Source organism: Urocitellus parryii, chromosome 8, assembly GCF_045843805.1.
Source record: "Urocitellus parryii isolate mUroPar1 chromosome 8, mUroPar1.hap1, whole genome shotgun sequence".
Lineage (NCBI taxonomy): Eukaryota > Metazoa > Chordata > Mammalia > Rodentia > Sciuridae > Urocitellus > Urocitellus parryii.
In genome coordinates this window covers 8811490-8817078 of record NC_135538.1, presented here as the reverse complement: position 1 = coordinate 8817078, position 5589 = coordinate 8811490, and the positions used below count along the sequence as shown (strand labels likewise).

Genomic DNA, 5589 nt, shown 5'->3' with positions numbered 1-5589 from the left:
CCCAGCAGGATGTCGGAATCACCCTTCCTTGCCACCCCTCGTCTGTCCTGGTAAACGCCACCTTCTAAAGGCCTTCCACAGCCTGCGTCCTTCCACCTGCTGCCCTGTGTGCGGTTTCAGCCGTCCTCGTTTCTTGCCGGGACAATGACAGCAGCCTTCTGGCTCTCCTCACGCTGCCCTGCTCTGCTGCTCCTCAGGATTCCCCTTTCCAGAGCTCATTTGGTCTGGATGCTTCCTGCCCAGCGTCCTCGGGCCTCTGCCTAATGGACCAGCCTCTTCTCACCACCCCAAAGCACTGGAGCCCCACCTGCACCGGTCCGGAGGGCGGGCCCTTAGGGCCTCAGCGCCTCACCCTGTGCAGCAGTCACCTTCTGACTTCTCCCCTGCCGCCCGGGAGCCTTTTCCACCGACAGCAGAGAAGCTCTCCCTGCGGCAGAGCTGCTCTGGCTCTCGCCCCTTCTGTCCCGTTGGGCGGAAGCCAAGGAGACCCAGCACGCATGGCTGCTGCTGTGTGCCGTGTTCTGTCCTCTTAAACTACACTGGGTCCTGAGAGAGGGACAGGATTTGTTTCTCTTTAGGTCACAGGTCACACTCACGATACATACGGGCCCCCGAGCGGCAAAGCTCATGGGTTCACAGACACCAGGGCAAAGGCGGTGAGCGGATGTGTGGGGCACGCTCTTTGTCCCTCTCCCTGGGTCCCCCCCCCTCTACTTCTGTGTCCACTTCTGGGCTGGGTTCCCTGGGCTGCTCCATCCCTGGCTTCCACCAGGTTTGGTGGGAAGCACTGGCACGAGGCCTGCAGCTGGAGGACACGAGTTCTCCTTGTCACAGTGCACGCAGGAGTGCATGTGCCTGAGTGCGGCCACCTGGTCCAGCTGTCACACACTAGCTTCCTCTGTCCTTAAATACAGGATGTATCTTCAGTGGGTTGTGTGATACTGTGTGAAATCAGGGAAATGGAGCTTCTGGGTTTGTTGTGTGTTTGTCTTTTAGTACTAGCAAGTGAACCAGGGACATTTTTGCCACTGAGCTATATCCCCAGCCCATTAAATTTTTAAAATTTTGTTTTTCTTGAGGCAAGATCTTGCTCAGTTGCTGGGGCTGGCCTCAAACCCACAGTCCTCCTGTCTCAGTCTCCCAGGTGGCTGGGATGACAAGCCAACACCACCTGCCTTTTTCTTAATAGAACTACAATGCTTCAATCTCCAAACGCAGTTGGTCCTGGACGAGGCACCTCGCAGAGATCACACTGTACATGGGGAAAAGTGAATCCTCAGGAGCCAAACACTCCCATGACTTGCTGTGGGACAGTGAGCAGATATTCATAAAATGGACCATGTGTCCTATAATGAGAGTAACCTTGGTGCTTTGAGATAAATTAGCCACATCAGGAAAGCGTTACCTAGTCACATTTCACAGAAGGAATATCTCTGTGATTCTCAGATGAAATATCTGAGGGACGCCAGTGGCAAGATGTCTGTGTTGAGACAGCGGTAACAGTGGTGTGCACACCTCATAAAATGTTGTCAATACTGAGTGAGAAGTGCCAGCAACTGACAGGTGCAGCGGTGCACACCTGTAATCCCAGCAACTCAGGAGGCTGAGGCAGGAGGGTGGCAAGTTCCAGGCCAGCCTCCACAACTTAGCTACACTCTGTCTCAAAAATAAAGGGGGGGAATGGGGGGCTGGGGATGCAGCTCAATGGGAGAGTGCCACTGGATTCCATCCCCAGTTTGATAGAAAAAAAGAAATACTGGCAAATGCTTAGCACAGCTTTCAGTACACAGTATGTGCTCAATAAAGTGGCTTTATTATAATGGTTGTTAGTAATAAATGCAGCTAGGAAGTATCTCAATTAAGAGCCACAAAAATAAAAAACTTATTGTGTGGTTTCTGAGGAAAAGAAGAATGGCATGTTTGGCTGCTTGAGCCATAATAAATTAGACCAACTGCCTTTATCCATTGCCCTTCCCATCTCATTTTTTTTTTTTTTTTTGGTACCAGGGATTGAATTCAGGGGCACTCGACCACTGGGCCATATCCCCAGCCCTATTTTGTTAAGGCCTTGTTGGCTTTGAACTCGCAATCCTCCTGCCTCAGCCTCCCCAGCCGCTGGGATTACAGGCCTGTGCCATCGCGCCCGGCTCCATCTCATTTTTCTAAGCAGACTTTCTTATGACCTTCCTTTATTTGATTCCTCTCAGAAGATGAAAACTATCTGAAGAGTTTTTGTTTTGTTTTGCTTTGAGCCACATCCCAGTCCATTTTTTATTTTGAGGAGTCTTGCTAAATTGCTGAGGCCGGCCTGGAACTTGTGATCCTCCTGCCTCAGCCTCCTGAGCCGCTGGGATTACAGACATGTGTCCCAGTGGCTAGCTGAAGACGATTTTTGATTTGAGGATTCTCTGCAAAGTTCTTCATGTTCTCAGGAGGAACAATGCCTTTTAAAATCTAATCACCAAATAAACAGACCAATGAACATAGGGAGTCTTCACTGAAAGCAAAAGTGCATCAGTCTGAGGGCTCTTGATTTCATAGTTCAAAAAGATAGAGACGCAAAGGATCAATTATAAATGGTATTACTTCCTCTGTGTTTCCAGTGATTTTTAAATTTTATATATATATTTGCTTGCTGTGTATTCCATTAATTTTCATTTGGTGAGCTAAGTATTTCACTTAGAAAATGTATAAGAGTTGCTGGCTGGAAAGTTTCAAAGCCTCATCAACATGATCTATCCTTCCTTCCTTCCTTCCTTCCTTCCTTCCTTCCTTCCTTCCTTCCTTCCTTCCTTCCTTTCTCTTTCTTAGACAGGGTTTTGCTCTGTTGCCTGAGCTGGTCTCTGATGGAGGTTCCAGCTCAGCCTCCTGAGTAAGTGGGGTGACAGGCATGCACTGGGCACACCATCACATCTGGCTCCTTAATTTTTTAATTGAACATTGGAACAAAAGTAGAGCACTTTAATTATATTTTAATCTTGGTAAACATTGAATTAAATACCCATTGTGCCCCAGTCAACTTTAGGTACTGAAAATTCAACACTGACTAAGAATCAGTTCCCACCTCTGGGTATTCGTAGTCTAGTGGGAGAGGTGCGTGCAGATTCCAGTGAGGTGATTATGTCTGGGAGAGGTCAACCCTGTCATTAGGACCGGATCTTTCTTTTTTTTTGTACCAGGGATTGAACCCAGGGGCATTTAACCACTGAGCTGCATCCCCATTCCTTTTTATTTATTTATTTTTTTATTTTGAGACGGGGTCTCGCTAAGTTGCTTAGGGACTAATTTGCTGAGCCCAGCCTCACACTTGTGGTCCTCCTGCCTCAGGCTCTCCTGGAATCACAGGTGTGTGCCATCACTCCTGGCAGGACAGGGTATTTTCAGGAGGCTTTACTAAATTAAAAAAGAGCCACTGGGCTGGCAAAGATGGTGGCGTTGGGGGTGCTGGAGTCAGACACGCCACGTGCCGTGACACCCTTGGAACATCTGCAGGAACAGAGGGAGGCTGTCACACTGAAGGCACTGACCCCAAGAGTTCCATCGGGGGGCTAGGGGTGTGACTCAAGTTTAGTGCGCTCGCCTAGCATGCGTGAGGCACTGGGTCCGCTTCTCAGCACCACATAGAAACAAAACAAAGATACGTGTTCACCTAAAACTAAAAAATAAACATTAAAACCAAAAAAAAGTTCCATCGGGAGCCCCTTCCTGCAGAGAAGGGTCTCAGCTTCCTGAAAGTTAAGATCAGCTGCTGCACATGTACCTTATGGATCTGAGTCACCTCATCCTGGACACAGCCGCAGGAGGATCTCTTCAGGGACATGCTGCAGTTTTGAGACTGCAGAGATTAGTACAGTGTTGGAAAAGCTTCATCCCTTGGACCAAAAACCGAAGTGTCAAATTGACAAACTGGTTAAGATGGCAGTGACAGACAGCCTCAGTGAGAAGGACCCACTCTGTTTGAAGCCTCATCCCAGCAATACGATAAGCAAGTTGAGCTCTGAGGATGAAGACGAAGATGAAACAGAGGATGGCCAGTCCGAGGCCATCGACACTCCTTTTGTAGATTTCTGGTCTCTGATAGAGGTTCAGCCTCAGCTCAGCCTCCTGAGTAAGTGGAGTGACAGGCATGCACTGGGCAAATCACCACAACTGGCTCCTTAATTTTTTAATTGAACACTGGAGCAAAAGTAGAGCACTTTAATTATATTTTAATCTTGGTAAACATTGAATTAAATACCCATTGTGCCCCAGACAACCTTAGGTACTGAAAATCCAAGACACAAGTCCCACCTACCTGGTGCCAATACATTATGATGGCACAGAAGCTGAGCAGGAGAAAAAGCATCTGGAAGGAGCCAAGAGGTGGTTCTGTCATTCGTGAACTTAGCGAGCAGTACTTAGATGCTCCAGAAGAAATCTGAGATGCCTGCCATCCTCACGTCACTTGCCAGAGTCAAGAGGACAGACAACATAGGATTAACTAAGGAAAGCACGTTTAAGTGTCAGGAAGCCAAAGGAAGGATGGTGACAAAGAGCAAATGTCCTGAGCCCACAGCTTCATTCCCTCACTCCCTTCAGTGACATCAGTGCATCGACAAGAGGAACCGCTCTCTTGATGAGGATCAGAATCCTGTTAAGCGGACAAAGATCCCTAAAGCAAGGTCGGAAGGAAAACGGTTCTCGGAGGCGGCGGTGATCATGGGTGTACGTATTTTATGCATTTTTTGTCATCCTGGGATACTTCTATTTTCACAGTAGGTAGGTCTTTTCCTTGGAATTGTTTGCTTTGGACATGTGGAAACATCTTTAAGAAAACTGATCTCTGAAAATTGATCTCTGTGCTGAAAAAGAAAAAAAAAGGAACCAGTAACTTCTTCAGAGTCTTCACAGCCACATTTGTGATTGAGGGTATCTGTGAAAAGGTTCTGTCCGGGGATGGTGCCCATTTTTATTTCCCAAACACAAGCTTAGGGCGTGAGTGTCATTTAGTGGGAGAGAAAGCTTATGGTTCTGTACCTGCCTTATAAGGTTCCATGTGCATTTGAATTCCTGGAGTGCATTTGAATTCACCGAAATCTACCATCGTATTAAAAGTTGGGTGTTTGGGAAGCAATTGGCCGCTTGACTTCCTTAGGCCTATGGACTCCTTCTCATCCGTGTTCACATCGTTCTTTGTCCCTGTTATTCCTGGCTGGCTGGCTGTGTCCATTTAGTTTGCGACGGTTGCTATTCAGTCTGTCAACAGTACCTAGTGAGCACCTGCTCTGTGGCCAACATTTTCGTCAAGGATGACGGGCCATCACCCTATTGGCAGAGCAAGTCCTTAGCTGCTTTGTACAACTTGAAAGTCCCTCTTGAGCTGGGGATGTGGCTCAGTGGTAGAGCGCTCGCCTAGCATGCATGAGGCACTGGGTTTGATCCTCAGCACCACATAAATGTAAAATAAAGATATTGTGTCCACTTAAACCTAAAAAATAAATATTAAAAAAAGAGTTGGGCTGGGGATGTGGCTCAAGCCGTAGCGTGCTCGCCTGGCTTGCGCGGGGCCCTGGGTTCGATCCTCAACATCACATAAAAATAAAATAAAGA

General features: G+C 47.8%; 1 pseudogene; it reads left to right on the top strand.

Moving 5' to 3' along the window:
- Window positions 1-3426: 3426 nt before the first annotated feature.
- Window positions 3427-4696, top strand: LOC113186408 (neuroguidin-like; annotated as a pseudogene).
- Window positions 4697-5589: the final 893 nt, after the last annotated feature.